At 42.2% G+C, this 16,106-nt stretch overlaps 1 protein-coding gene and 1 long non-coding RNA gene across 4 annotated transcripts in view; one reads left to right on the top strand and one right to left on the bottom strand.

Annotated features, from left to right (window-relative positions):
• ARHGEF3 (Rho guanine nucleotide exchange factor 3) overlaps nucleotides 1–16,106 on the bottom strand; it is a 307,479-nt gene that overhangs the window by 83,728 nt on the left and 207,645 nt on the right. The gene's annotated exons all lie outside the window — the stretch shown is intronic.
• LOC309607484 lies at nucleotides 2,046–12,801 on the top strand. Its single transcript, XR_014232418.1, has 2 exons — nucleotides 2,046–12,000; nucleotides 12,322–12,801. It is a non-coding gene; the product is annotated as an uncharacterized lncRNA (long non-coding RNA).

The following is a 16,106-nucleotide window of genomic DNA, read 5'->3' as shown; positions in this document are numbered from 1 at the left end:
CCTACTTTGATCAGGAAGCAAGAATTATTCCACGGTTTCCTCTTGCAGTAGATGCCGAGTGAAATGTTACCCTATAAGATGGATGTCTAAAGAGACCACAAGAGAAAACAAGACAACGGCTTAAACGAATCTACAAAGGATGTTTTATGATTGAGGTGCCCTCTGAGTCTTGTGAAATTCTCTCACAGGTCATTTGTTATTAGCAAGACTGAGAAAAGCACCAGAAAGCAGGAGATCCAGTTCTCCATCTTAGCACAGTCCAGCCCAGGCACATCCTCAAAGTCCCACCCCACAGCTCAGCATCCCAGATCTACTCTCCTTCTCCTCCCCCTCACCTTCCCTGAACAGACACATTTGCTCAGTTCCCAGAGACAAGTGCACTGAGAGATTATGAACACGGAAGTGCTTTGGAATCTATAAAATGCTCTACAGATGGGAGGTTATCCTGATTAAAAACCTGATCCATGTTCTTGTGTGTTTCTTTTGCCATCAGTGAATTCCAGAGATGTTCCTTGGGGAGGGGAAAAAACAACTAACTAGATCCCGTGTTCTTTTAACTGCCAGAACCAGGTTGCCATAAATAATCAACTTTTTATGACAAAGCTTCTGCAACTGCCATGGGGATCATTATCACCTGAAAAAGGCACTAATCTGTGAGCCGAGTCACGTGACCATCTGTGAGTCTAAGTGGTGTTCGTCAGTACCTGTCACCAAGATAACAGCTTAATCTTAAATGGAAGAGGCAAGAATATTTCAGAGAAAGCCCTGCAAGAGATTCCCCATAAAAGAGCTAACCAAAGAGAAAAGATCTTGGGGAAAAGAATGAAAACAACGAGTCAGACAGCCAGCTGGAAGAGAAAACTGCACTAAAGGCACCGGCCCTTCAGGGAGTTAGTGCAACTTTTGTTGAAGATTATGGAAAAGCTACTGTTTCAAAGCCTCTGGACATCAGAGGAAAAAACACAAAAGAGAGTTTGCCGAACAGAGAGCTTTAAACAATTCAAGTTCACACAAACAGAATTCCAGGAATTAGGAAGAGAGGAAATTGCAAGGTGCTTTGCAAACAACTGTAGTAAAGAAAAGCATGTTTAACTATTAAACGTCCATGATAAAAATGGAGATATTGGTGCAGTGGAGTTTATTTTGGAGGGGGAAGGATTGAGGACAAGAAATAATAACACAGTCATTGTAATAATAAATGACTGTGTTACTGGCAGCTGGCCTGTTTTGATCACTTACTCGGGGCAGCGCTGTGCTGAGCACTTTGTAAGCATCATCTCCTTTAACCCCCATATCAGCCCTGTGAGCTCAGATCAACTAATGACCCCCTTTATAGACGAGGAACCTGAGGCTCAGACAGGCTCCACAACTTCTTTGAGGTCACAATGGCAGGACTATGATTCAAACTCAGATTTGCTTAAAAGCCCAGCCTTTGAACAATTCACACACAGGTATATAATTACCAGATCTCAAAGACCATACATGCCATTTTTGGAGATCATTGATAATTATAAAATTCAGAGCTGATGGCCAAGTTGGTCAGCATCATGGCTCCTTGCTTTCCTTCCCAAAGATAAAATGAAAAGAATGAAATGTTATCCATTTTAGCAATTGTGGATGTTTTCTGGGAAAGATGGGAGGAAACCGATTAGAAAAATATGGGGAATTTTTCTTTCTTTGTGGTCTATCATTATTAAGAGCTAATTATAGGGACTTCCCTGGCGGCGCAGGGGTTAAGAATCCACCTGCCAATGCAGGGAAGATGGGTTCGAGCCCTGGTCAGGGAAGATCCCACATGCCACGGAGCAACTAAGCCCGTGTGCCACAACTACTGAGCCTGTGCTCTAGAGCCCACGAGCCACAACTACTGAGCCCGCGTGCCACAACTACTGAAGCCCATGCGCCTAGAGCCCGTGCTCTGCAACAAGAGAAGCCATCACAGTGAGAAGCCCATGCATCACAGAGAAGAGCAGCCCCCGCTCGCCGTAACTAGAGAAAGCCCGCATGCAGCAACGAAGAGCCAACAGAGCCAAAAAATTAATTAATTAATCAAAAAAAAAAAAGCTAATTATACACCAGGATTCTCAGAGTAAAACACTTTAGTGGCATCACTGTTTAAAGATTCTTCTAACAACCCAAATGTTCACCTGTGAAAAGGAATGGGGGAACCCTGTTCGGTAACAAGGTCAGGGTTACATGGCGAGCTAATAACTGAGCACAGTGAGGACCCATACACTGGAGTCCAGCTACCTGAGGCTGACTTCTGACTCTACCGCTCCTTTGCTCTAGGACCCTGGGTGAGTGAATCTTTCTGAGCCTCAGTTTCCTCACCTATAAAATGGGGATAAAAACAGTACATAAGGTCATTATGAGAATTGAACGGATGATGCATGGATGGTATGAGACGCAGTGCCAAACACAATGTTAGCTGCTGTGCTTGGTACAACCAACAAAGTAGCCAGGCCATTTCATTTACAAAGACCCCTACATTTCCTGCCATATTCCTCACAAGCTATGGACTATTCAGGTGTGGAATGAGTAAATGACATTTGCAAAAGCACCTGGTTGAGAATCTCGCCCTATTCAAGACCTTGTTCTCTTCCCAAACCATAGTCCATGGCTGAGAGAAGGAAACAATCTCTCTGCATGTTCTTTTCTGCTGGGTTTTTGTATTTGACAAACACTGATGAGAGGGTTGTAGCTTTTCCAGCAAGTTCCATTAGAATCCCAGAAACCCACCCTCAGTAATAGACAGGCAGCAACGTTATCTGTTTGTTTTTTATTTTGCAATGCTGGTGAGAACGGGACAAAAGCTATTGCTCTTATCACAAAACAGCAACTCAGGGAGCCTTCATTTTCATAGGCTTAACCGAGTCCAACTGCTCCATTCAAGACTTTCTTTGCTTGTGTTGTTGGCACCCAGAGTTGATCCTTTAAGAGCTTTGAGAACACAAAGCTCATGCTGTAGGGCACTCTGGGGTTTTGACTCATTCAGCGTCAGTTCTTCCCTCTTTTAATAACAATTCTTTTGGGAAAATGCTCTTCTCTCAGTGCTTGTGGTTTCAGTGGGACTGAGCCCATCATCAGTCCCCTTGGGAGTACATGTAACTCAGGACTGGTCAACCAGCAACTGACCCCTCCTTCTGGCCATAGAGATTGATTCAGAAAGGGGAAATGAGAACCAGGCTTGGGATTTTTGCAGGAAGAACTAGGTGAGAAAGGACCTCTAAGTTAGAAGTGGGTAAGCTTGGAGCTGCTGGTGGCCATCTTTCCACCAGGAGGGGAGACCATATCCAAGAATGGAGGCAACAGAGAGAAATAAAAGCTGAGAGGTAAAGAGAAAGAAATTCCTGAGAAAAATAAGCACCTGGATCCAGCCATTCCTGAGGCCAATAAGCCATGGACTTTTCTATTACATAAGCAGAAATCCCCTCTTTGCTTAAAGGAATCTGAGTTGTGTTTCTGTCACTTGCAGCTGGAAGAGTTTTGACTCAAAGGTATACAAAAGGGCCTCTACCAAATAAATGAGCACTTGCCTTCTTACTCCCTCGCATTAGTCAGAATTTATATTACATATCTAAGTCTTGCTTCCCTCAGTGAGACTGTAAATTTCTTGAAACTAGGAGACAAGTATGGTAACCTACTGATAAAGTGACACTTTTTGCCAAAACCAAACTTAGGCTGGCTGAGGGATTGTTCTTTAATAATGCCAAAGAGAAGAAAGTAGGAAAATGTTAAGGCTGTTCCACAGGTGAGCTTTTGGAAGCTGAGGGCATGAGGGGTCAGGGGTCTCACGAGTGTCCAAAGCTACCTCCAACAGCTTCATTTGTGTGGCTGACCCCTTCTGAGTCTCCTATTACCTTGCACTTCGACCATCTCAGCAGACGGGAAAACCGCTATCAAAGCTTCAGGCTAATTAGAGGTCTAATTAGAACCACAAACAACTCCCTACTGATCACCTGTGACACTAATAAGCCTGCTTTTATTCTGAAGGAGGATTCACTACCACAAATACTCTTCATATACAAACTCTGACCACATTTGGACAGGGAAATTTATTTTGAAGTGTTTTTTAAAGTTCTTTTTCTTAATGCATATTTCACATTGCATACCAGAATAAACTTCAAATGGGTCAAAGATTTAAATGTAAATGTGAAAAACATAAAAGTGCTAGAAGACGGGCAAATTCCTTGGTGTAGAGAAGACTTTTCTAACTATGACTCAAAGTTCAGAAGAAAACAAAACATTCAGAGATCTTTTTATCATACAATATAAAAAGTAAAATTTAAAGTTTAAATTTAAAAAACCCTTCTACATGGCAAACGAAACATCAGAAACACCATAAACGAAGTCAAAAAACAAAGGACAAACTGGGAAAATAGGTTTGTAACTTATATCAGTAAACTAATCTCCATAATATATGAAGACCTCCTAGAAATCAAGTGGCAAAGGACCAACAACCATCTCTGTATGTTTGGTATGAAAACATTCACAAGGAGCAAAGCTACTTATGATGCATGCATGTCTTAAGGGCTAGTGGAGTGACTTAAGGGCTTGAATTTGGTGGTCCAGGTTCAAATCCCAGCTCTGCCACTTTCTAGTCTGTGACTTGGGCAAGCTATTCCACCTGTGGAAGCCTCAGTTCTCTCATCTGTAAAGTGGGGATTATAATAGTATCCACCTTGCAGTGCCGTAGCGAGGATTAAACACACGTGAAGGCACTCGGTGACTACCTGTCACGTAGTAAGGGCTCAATAAATGTGAGCTGTTAATATTCAAGTAAGATTTTAAAATTAAGAACATAACCTAACCTCAGGATCTTGCAGATACTCAGAATGTAAGGTCCATGTGAAGTAGTATAACTAACAAAGCAAACATCAACATCGTTAGAACTCAGTTAAGAGCCTACTCTTTTCTACCTTACATATGTGGTTGTATTTACAACAATCTCCCTAACTTAAAACTAAGAAACAAGTTGTCCAACTAAGCAGTTGCAGGAAAAGATATCCAGAGCCCCCAGAGTTCTAAAAATCGCAGGCCTCAGGTATACGAAAGGACTTTGGTCCAGGAGTAAAAGTTGCCATCAGTGGGAGCTTGTTTCTGAGTGGGAGGGAGAAGGCCCATATTGGGTTTTAGTGGATCTTTACCACGTGCTGCTTCCTATTGCTCAGAAGACAGAAAGGTTAAAGAGGTCCCTTCTGTGGTTGTGCGTGGAGGGGAGCCACACCGCTGTTTCTTTGGGACAGACTTCCACCTGCCTGGGGCCTGGGAAGGACACGTCTGCAGCCAGCAGGGAATGTGAGCTCTCAGGCAATCTGTGCGGGGTCCGGGTGAGTATATACCTGGGGGTCCTTCTCACCTCCCAGAGACTGGCCCCCTGGTTCCAGCAGCCAGACCAGGGCATGATGGGAACAACAATGCCCCTGCATTTGACCCAGGCCGTGAGAAGCCCATAGCTGCATACTCAGGGAGCCCTAGCTACCCCTGAGGCCCCATAGCTGAAACGGGGTCTGCCTAAGACGGAGAAATGAGAGGATCCCTCTAAGAGGAGACGTCTCCCAAACGACAGCCCTGCCGACGCCCACACAGACACAGCTGGTCAAAACGGGCACGGTGCCCCACACTCTCTTCTGTGGAAAGCCCAGTGCATACTTTTGCTGCCTTTACATCTTTGGAATGCTGATTTAAAAGCCTGCAGCTCAAATACTCTAACAAACAGTGTGGCTGTCTTATCTCCCCGAAATTGCTGATTTTCGGAGGTCAGGGAGACAGCCCTCCCATCAGCTTCATCAATCAATGGGTTACACGAAGAGGGATTTGTTTTTGGCCTCTAAGGAGGATTTCCACAGAATGCTAGGATTTTAGCAATATTCACCAAATCTCTATCAAGTATAGGGCCATCTACCGGCCCTCAGATAACAGCAATGGTGTTTATGGTTTACGATCTGGCAGGGCAGGAATATTATGGTACTTAACAATGTCCTGTAAGGAAAGTACCCTGATCCCCCCATTCTACAGAGAAGGTAACTGAAACACAGAGAGGATCTGTAATTTACCCACAGTCACAGAGCTTATAAATGGCAGAGCTGGGGCTTAAACCCAAGTAGTGTGGCTTGAGTCTATACTCTTAACCACAATGCTACACTGTCTCTCAAGATGATCATGATGACTGTGGTGGAGACGATAATGATGATGACAATCAAGATACTATGTCCCTGGCCCTGTGCTGAGCATGTCCCATACATTATCACATTAAATCTAATCTTCCAGCAAGTCCCATCAGTTTCACCATTATCCATCTACTTCTCTCTACCTCCCTTGCCACTATCCCAGCCCACGCTGCCATGATCTCTCACCTGGACTAGTGCGATAGCCTGCTAAATGTTCTCCCGGTTGTAAACCTTGTCTCTACAACCTCACTGCACTGCAGCCACCAGAAGGATCATTTAGAGAGTTATCTCGGATCACAGCACTCACCCTCTTGCCTAAATCCTCCAGTGGTTTCACCACACTTAGACTGAAATCCCGCTTCCTTGCCACAACTGACGAGGCCCTATGGGATCTGGCCCCGTCCACCTGTCAGACCTCATCTTCCTGCTTCTCTCCTCCTCGTCCACGGGGCCCCGACACAGCCTCCTTTCCGTCCTGACCGTGGCAGTCTTGTTGCCATGACAGGACATGTGAACTGGCTGTTTCCTCTGCCCCCAAATCTCTGCAGGACTGGCTCCTTTTTGTCACTGAGACATCAGCTCACAAGACGGGTCCTTAGAGGGGCTTTCCCTGATCTCCCAGATACAGTAGATCCCCAACCCCCATCTCTCTCCTTGTTCCCCCGCCTGGCCACCTCAAGACCCAACTGTACCTCCGTTGATTTACTGTTATTTACCATCTCCCATCTAGTCTACAACTCTGTGAAGACAGAGATTTTTGTCCCTCATGTTTGCTGTTTTATCAACAGCACCTCAAACAGTGCCCGGCACTGAATGGAGCCCAATAAATATTTACTGAGTTATCTCATTTACTCTTCTCAAGAACGCTGCTTTAGAAGTGAGGTACAGCTTTGTAACCTTCAATGACATACCCCAGGCTGTATGTCTAGTAAGCGGCATTTAACGCCAGAGTCCACACTCTTCATCTCCGTGCGTAACTGGCTCTCTTCTCTGCATCTCAGTGTCATCCTCACTTTAGAATACGAAGATCAGAAGATCTTCCCTGTGTCTTAACTACTATCCCAGAGCAGGTGGGGTCAAGAGCTCATGTTCTGAACCACTACACCAGGGCCTGGCACACTTTCCTGTAAAGAACAGATAATTATTTTAGGCTTTGTGGGACATGTAGTCTCTGTTGCAGCTACTCAGTTCTGCTGATGCACTACAAAAACAGACATAGACAATAAGTGAATGAGAGTATGGTAGTGTTCCAGGAAAACTTTATAAAAACAGACAGTAGGCCAGTAGATTTGGCCCTAGCTTGATGATACCTGCACTGACCACTAGGGAAGAAGTCTGTAGTTTCCATCTATCATTCAGTTATTATGAGGCCTGGTAATCAGACATGAAGATCTTTCCCCCAGAACACTGTTCTGTACATTCAGAAGAAATAATCAGTGTTTTAAGAAAGGTCCAGGTCTTCCATGCAGCTCCATATTAACCAGTCATCATATTCATAGAGACAGAAATGGATACTCTTCTGCTTTTTTCTGGACCTAACCTGAGCAACCTTTAGGTGAGCCTGGTGGCAGGGGGTTCTCTAACAGGAGGGAGGATTTGTGTCTAGGCTCAAGGAGGAGTTAAGAGGGCAAATGTCTGCTGATGAGTCACTGGGGAAATCAAGGACCTTGATATTCCTACTAAATCAGGAGTATAATGATGACTTTGGTCAAGAGGGGCCAGGGGAGGCTGTATGGAAAGAGTGCACAAACTAGAGGGCCCAGGATCCCAGGGGATCTTAGGAGGCAGGGAGAGGTCTGAGCTGGACAAAAAGGCAGCTCTTCTCATCATGAGTCCACTGTCTTGGGCTTTTGGCATCTGGTTTGATTTTTTTTTTAAAGAAATGTAAAAAATCATAGCAAATGCTATGGGTAATATGTAATGAATGCTGACATTCTCACCATCCAAAATTAAGAACTCAATTTTTTGTTAAATGTGCTTCCACTGCTTTATTTTAATAGATAAAAGAAATAAAACATTACTAGGATACCTAACATCTTTTCCCACCACTGCAGTCCCACATCCCACCTCTAGCCACCCCCAGTGGCAACTATTGTCGTGGATTGGGTGTATATCCTACCCAATCCACTCATCATTACAAAAAATGTTTTTACTGAATTAAAATTCATCATTTTAATCACTTTAAAATATACGATTCAGTGATGATCAGTATATTTACAATGTTGTGCAACCACCACCACTGTCTAATTCCAGAACATTTCCATCACCCAGAAGAAACCCTGGACCTCCCAAATCTCCTTTCCCTGCAGTCCCTGGCAACCACTAATCTTTCTGTCTTTATGGACAGACTTTTTGCCTATGCTGGACGTTTCATATAAATGGAATCATACTCTATGCGACCTTTTGTATCTGGCTTCTTTCACTTAGCGTAATGTGTCTTAAGTTTCATCCATGTTGTAGCCTGTATCAATATTCATTCCTTGTTCTGGGTGTATAATATTCCATTGTTTGGATATACCACATTTTGATTACCCATACATCAGTTGATGGACGTTTGAGTTGTTTACCCTTTTTGGCTATTATGAACAGTGCTGCTATGAACATTTGTATGCAAGTCTTTGAGAACCTATTTTCAATTCTTTTGGGTATATATTTACCTAGGAGTGGAATTGCTGGGTCATACGGTAAATCTATATTTAACTTTCTGGGGAACTGTCAACTCTTTTTCACAGTGGTTGCACAATTTTACATTCCCACCAGCAGCATATGAGGGTTTCAATTTCTCCACATCTTCACCAACACTTGTTATTTTCCAATTTTTTTTTTTTAATTACCACCATCCTAGTGGATGTGAAATAGAATATCATTGCAGTTTTTATTTGCATCTCCCTAATGACAATTGATATTGAGCATCTTTTCATGCTCTTATTGGCCATTTGTATACCTTCTTTGGAGACCATTTATCATTTTTTTTTATTCCACAAATAATGCATAGTATTGTTTTGTGAGTGTAAATCTAAATATTTTCTCCACTTAGCATTGTTTTTGAGCTCCCTCCATGTTACTTTATATAGCTCTAGTTCAAAGCTTAACTGCATTTGGCCTTCCCTACACCACATTTTATTTATCTATTTATCTGTTCTCTTAATTATGAAGATTTTTCTTTTTTTTTTTTAACTGTTATGTTACAAAAAGCATTGCCTTTCACTTCCCTGTACATGCCTCCTTTTGTACTCCTGGGATTGGTTCTCCAAGGCTCAAATGGGGATTGCAGGATATGCACAATTACAATCTTACCAGATGTTCAGTTTCTTTTTAAACATATATTTGGAAAACCAAATGCACCTTTGGATTACACTTCAGGAGACTCCTCAGTCTCCAGGGTATATCACACCCGCATGTTCGTCAAGCTGGATAATCGTTCGACTTTTCTTAGTTTTCCATATTCTTAATGCCATTGCAAGCATTCTGATCAGAGGGTAGTGTAATGAAACAAGCCTTCCGCGTCATATCTGTCAGAGCAGTGGCTCCCAAAGTGTGGTCCCCGTAGCATCAGCCTCACCTGGGACCTTGTTAGGAAAACAGGTTCTTGGGACTCATCCCAGACCTGAGTCAGAAACTCTGCAAGTCCTCCAGGTGATGCTGATTGCAGTTAAAATGTGAGAACCACTGTATTAGCACCTTCCCATCTTAAAAGTTTGAAGCAGAGGAAAAGGACCAATCATGATGCTAAAGTAAACAGGCTAAGAAAGGAGTGAGCACTTTTGTACACCAGAGTTTGAAAGGCCATGGGGAGACAGCATGGGACAATGGGACAGAATGAGGCTTTGAGACCAGAGAGATCAGCACTCAGGTTCTGGTCCTGCAGGGTGGGAATCCCTGGCAAGACCCTCAAGCTCCCTGGGTCTCACCTCACAGGATTTGTGAGGGTTAAACGAGATGTTACACAAACGGTGACACGTTATATGATTCCATTTATAGGAAATATCCAGGACAGGTAAACCCAGAGAGACAGAAAATATTGATAGATTAGTGGCTGGGCTGCCAGGGGCTGGGAAGAGGGGGATGGGGGCAGATGGAGTAATTGCTTACCAGGTATGGGGTTTCTCTTTAGGGTGATGAACATTTCGAAAACTAGATAGAAGCAATGGTTTCACAACACTGTGACTGTATTAAATGCCACAGAATTGTACACTTTAAAGTAGTTAATTTTATGTTATGTGAATTTCACCTGAATTAAATAGAAAGAGAGATGTTATATAGTAAATGCATCACACAGCACTGGGTATGAAGTAGAAAGCAGCTATCATTATTAAAAAAGTTGAAGTCTCCAGTAAGAAGAAATGGAAGCAGGCTATACATCCAACTACAGTGGATTAATTCAGTAAAGTTATGTCCCAATTGAACAATTTCATACTATGTAGATATTAAGAATAATAAGGGGCTTCCCTGGTGGCGCAGTGGTTGAGAATCTGCCTGCTAATGCAGGGGACACGGGTTCGAGTTCTGGTCTGGGAAGATCCCACATGCCGCAGAGCAACTAGGCCCGTGAGCCACAACTACTGAGCCTGCGCGTCTGGAGCCTGTGCTCCGCAACAAGAGAGGCCACGATAGTGAGAGGCCCACGCACCGCGATGAAGAGTGGCCCCCCCCTTGCCGCAACTAGAGAAAGCCCTCGCACAGAAACGAAGACCCAACACAGCCAAAAATAAATAAATAAATTAATTAATTAATTAAAAAAAATAATAAGGTCGAGGTGTGTGTACGAACAAGTGTAATGTTCTCGTGTACCAGAGAGTAGGACAAGTCACAAATCAGTATCTGTGCATCGTGTCACCCTATTTGCGAGTGCACATAATTATACATTTGGGAGAGCTATATGTCAAAATATGAAGAGTAGCTCTCTCCTAGTAGTAAAATTATGATATAATAATCTTTAAGTTTTCCTTTCTTCTATAATTTTCTACAACATCCATGTAATGCTAGTACAAAAAAACCCAAAAACTTGAAAAATGTGAAAAACACACTGGGGTGCTTTTCACTTAAAGACTATCTGCAGCGAATCCTTACCTAAAAGTATTCTATTAATTCCCTAAATGATGGGTTTTTGGGTTCACAATTTTAACATTAGGCTTTCTTGAAACAGATGTTCACCCATACTTCATGCACTAAAACGAAACAATTACAAGACATGGAAATGTTAAATAAAAGCATTAGTTCAGAGTAAGATTTAATTAATTGTTTAATTAATTGCTACTTCTCCTTCCAAAGGTCTAAGCCATATGGAAGGACCATATTGCTCCCTTGAAAGAACTATTTAGCTTTCTCAGAAAGGCTTAAATGCACAAACCCTCTCCCCATTTTCATACACACAGAAAATGACCTGCAAGGTCCAGCACCCCCCAGGCCAGATGACTAAAACGGGGCCTGATAAAGTGGCCTGTGGCTGAGTCCCCACAGTTCCCTCCTGACCTCTGGGAAAAAGAGGGCAGACAAACTGAATCACACATCTCCACAAGGACTTCCTATGCAAAGAAGATTTCTCAGGGTCAAGAAATGACTTAAGTCTGTGTTTCCTCAGTTTCCCCAAAGGAAGGAAAATCGCATCTCTTAGGAAAACTGCTGGTGTTAAGCAGGAGTGCTTCTGCAGCGAAAATTACCTCTGTGACACAGTTTAGCAAGCAAAGGTATCACATTTGCATCTGATTAATGCAAGCTGATTTATCACTTTTCCTTACCCCCTCCCCCCATATTCTGTGCTTAAGAGATAACTCCTGATGATTGCACAAGGCCAAGTTAGCAATTTTCGGAAGAAATAGGTTAAAAATAGGTTTGTGGGGCTTCCCTGGTGGCGCAGTGGTTGAGAATCTGCCTGCTAATGCAGGGGACACGGGTTCGAGCCCTGGTCTGGGAAGATCCCACATGCCACGGAGCAGCTGGGCCCGTGAGCCACAACTACTGAGCCTGCGCGTCTGGAGCCTGTGCCCCGCAACGGGAGGGGCCGTGATAGTGAAAGGCCCGCGCACCGCGATGAAGAGCGGCCCCCGCTTGCCGCAACTAGAGAAAGCCCTCGCACGAACCGAAGACCCAACACAGCCAAAAATAAATAAATAAATAAAGTAGCTATAAAAATTAAAAAAAAAAAAAATAGGTTTGTGTTTGATCAATAGTTGATGAAAAGCTTCTAAAGGGATAAAGGCCACCTATTCTCTTTGGGGAAGGAAGCCTTCTTTAGCATGCTTTTTTTCTTTCCTTTTTTTTTTTTTTTTTAGGATCCCTTCATACTTTGTGCACAGAAATGTTACACAAACTTCAACCTACTACTATTTTTTGGGAAATCAGAGATAGTTGACATTTTAAATTAAAATTTGTGAAGCATTATAAATCCCATTATAAGATTATTCTAATTATCTGTGTCATACATTCATTTATTGATTCAATTCATTCAGGGATTAATTTATTTGGTATTTCCTTCACTCACTGACCCAGAGTCCCTTCGTGGACCCAACACAAGCCTGTGCCCAGGGATACAAACGTGATTTCAACTCATTCTTGTTCTGACCCATTCTGAATGATCCAAACCAGCTCTGAAGGCACTTATATGAAAAGACAATTGCATAAGAACCAACAATGATGTGAAAGAATTAGTCTGTATTACGTGGTTTTTACTTTACTCATTCCCAGAAGGCCCATCCTCCAAATATTCAACATGAATTCAGGCTTTCAGAGCCTGCAGAAAGTGTGCTTTATTTGATAAACAAATAGTTTCCTAAAGAAAATGAAGAGTCAGGATCAGAATCAGAAAGTTCAGAAAATTCATTTTTAGCTTTTGAAAAGACTAGTCCTAAATGGTTGATTAAAAAGAATGGTGATGCCTATATCCCAGAGAAGAGTCTAATGAAAAGAGACCTCATTTAAAAGGAAGGAGAGGGAGCAAGCAAAGAACCCAGACATTTTCCTACTCTGCCATCATACTCTGAAAAGAGCATGGCCAGTTGAGTTTGTGGGGAATCATACCCTTGCTGTCTTGGTCCAGCATTAATGTCACGATCCCACCAGCCAAGCTAATTGGAATTGACTGCTCATTGGAATTGGTCTTCCATTTTTAATTGGCTAGAAAACTTGCCAAGAAGTTTTGCCTGACAGTCCACCAGGCAGAAAATATGAGGCTAAAAGATGGCCCAGTAATTACCAGTGGGAGTTGAAGAGGATGACTATTCATTAAAGAGGCTATTTTGTGAAGCTGCCTGAAGTTGCAGGGAGAGGAAATGCTGTGGGGGGCAGAGCCTGGGGAAGCCTGCCCCTTGTACATCCTGGACTCCAAAGCCATCACCTCCAGTGGATAAGGTCACAGCAAACTGCAACAGGTCTTGACAGTCTCCTCCTAGGAGTCATGCACTCCTGAACAGTGGGGTGCATGTGTCTTTTTGAATTATGGTTTTCTCAGGGTATATGCCCAGTAGTTCGTGGAGATGTGGAAGGACCTAGAGTCTGTCATTCAGAGTGAAGTATGTCAGGAAGAGAAAAAAAATATCATATATTAACGGATGAATGTGGAATCTAGAAAAATAGTACCGATGAACTTATTTGCAGGAACAGAGACACAGACATAGGGAACAGACGTGTGGACACAGGGGCGGGGGGTGGGATGACTTGGGGGATTGGGATTGACGTATGTGCACTGCCATGTGTAAAACAGATAGCTAGTGGGAACCTGCTGTATAGCACAGAGAGCTCAGCTTGGTGCTTTGTGATGACCTAGATGGATGCGATGGGGGGGTGGGTGGGAAGGAGGTCCAAGAGGGAGGGAGTATATGTATATATATAGCTGATTCACTTCACTGTACAACAGAAACTAACACAACATTATAAAGCAACTATACCCCAGTTTAAAAAAAAACGTCACCTGAAAAGGCTTATTAGTTCCTACCGTCTGAATTCACCCCACAGTGAATACTTGACCTGTGATTTGGTCGAAGCAGAGCTGATTCCTTTGCTATTGTGTGTGCACAGCCTTGCAAACAACTCTACTCTAGAACTTCAGGATTGTAAGATCCCTTCAGCAGCCGGAAAATCACATATTTCTAACACTCCGTAAGAATGGTCATCAAAAGCCATGTAAGTGTATATTTTGACTCAATAATTTCACTCCTGGGAAGACAGCCTCTTGGATGTGTGCAAAAGTGCAGCTAAGACTGTTCATCGTAGGACTATTTATATTAAAATATATATAAAAACAACCTAAGTAATACTCCATATGTGCTAAATATAGCTATATATGGAATATTATGCCACCTTTCAAAATAATGATATAGAAAAAAACTTATGTATTTCCCAACCTTTCAACAATAAACAAATATTTCTGTAAAGCATATGAAAAACACCGTGGGGGGAAATTTTTTAAATTTTACATAGGTCAATGTTTACAAAGTTAAATGATAATTTAAATATATTGGAAGAACATACTACTAGGTTGAATTTTTTGGTAAAAATCTCTACATAAGACAGGTAGTCACCTCCATATTTTTAGCTATTAAAATCTAGATTCTATTTCTTAAATTATCACTGAACTTTTGCATTGTTATTTGTCAAAATCTGGTGAAAAACGGGGACATAAGATAATTAAAAGGCTTCTGAAAAAATGTCATAAAATCCATATACTAATATACCCATGTATCTCATTTACAGGCATTTTTACTTCCACAGTTCTAAGAAGCCCTAGTTCACAGTTATAAAACCTTAACAGGTTAGCAACCGAAGTGTAGATGTGAGAAGGAGGTCTGCCACAGACAAAAATGCTGACGGCAGAGAGAAGTAATAGCTGGCAGCTTGGTAATGTGAGGGGAGCTAGAAAAACTGTGATGAGCTGACCTGAGGACTCAAAAAGAACAAATTCCTGGGGCCAAACAGCCCTAAACATCAACAGGCCAATGCAATACAGTAAAGCATAATGGCTGATGGTCATCTGAAAATGGCAAATAATAATGTGTATAACCTGTTAAAATGCAACAGAACATAATATCTATTTATATAACTAGATAAATTTGTGTATTTGCATATACACATTTTAAAAGTGGGATCTTATATATATTATGTATTGGTGTATGTATGTGTGTGTATGTGTGTGTGTGTGATTTTTTTTTTTAATTTTGGTTTTTAAAGAGGAATGTGTAGTGAAATCCAAATAGAGTGTAGTTTTCTTAGTAGTACTATACCAATGTTACTTTCTTGATTTTGACCAACTTGCCATAGTTATGTGAGATATTATTAACATTAAGGGAAGCTGAGTGAGGGATATACAGGAACTCTCTTATATATTTGCAACTTTTCGGTAAATCTAAAATTATTCCAAAATGGAAGTTTATTAAACATATGAAAGAAAACAAAGAAGAATGAGGGCTTGGTTATTTAAACATATTTTTCACACCTTGTACCCTCACCCCACATCTCAAGCGGTCTGTTAGCTGAGGTTTTACTGATTGGGTTTGCCGAGCATCAGCTTTAACCCTAGAAGGCTACCTTTCTTTAGAATCTGACAGCTCATGGTAAAGAATCATGTTTACCCTTCTACCCTCCTGAGAAAGAGTAGTAAGAAAGTGGGCCTGGTCCCTAGGTCTGCAAACTCTTGGTACAACCCCGCAGGGTCCGGTGCTCTCAGGCCCGGAAGTGTTTCATCTGACAGGAAGCCCCTTGGGGATGACTTTAACCGTCAGATCCCAGGCATTATCTCATCTTGGCAATGTGTCATCCTCTGCATTTTCCCTCAAGATGCTAAGAGGAAATGGGGGATGAGACACAGCTCCAGCAGCCCACCTCGTTTTTGGATGGATATTTTTAGCATGTTGAGGAGGCAAATAGGTTAGTTTTAAAGACCATCCCAGACGTTCTCACGCAAAGGTGAGGTGGAGAAGCCTGCTACACTCTAATGAAAAACCT

Source organism: Balaenoptera borealis, assembly GCF_965194805.1.
Source record: "Balaenoptera borealis genome assembly, chromosome: 12".
NCBI lineage: Eukaryota > Metazoa > Chordata > Mammalia > Artiodactyla > Balaenopteridae > Balaenoptera > Balaenoptera borealis.
This window is presented reverse-complemented; position numbering and strand designations above follow the sequence as displayed.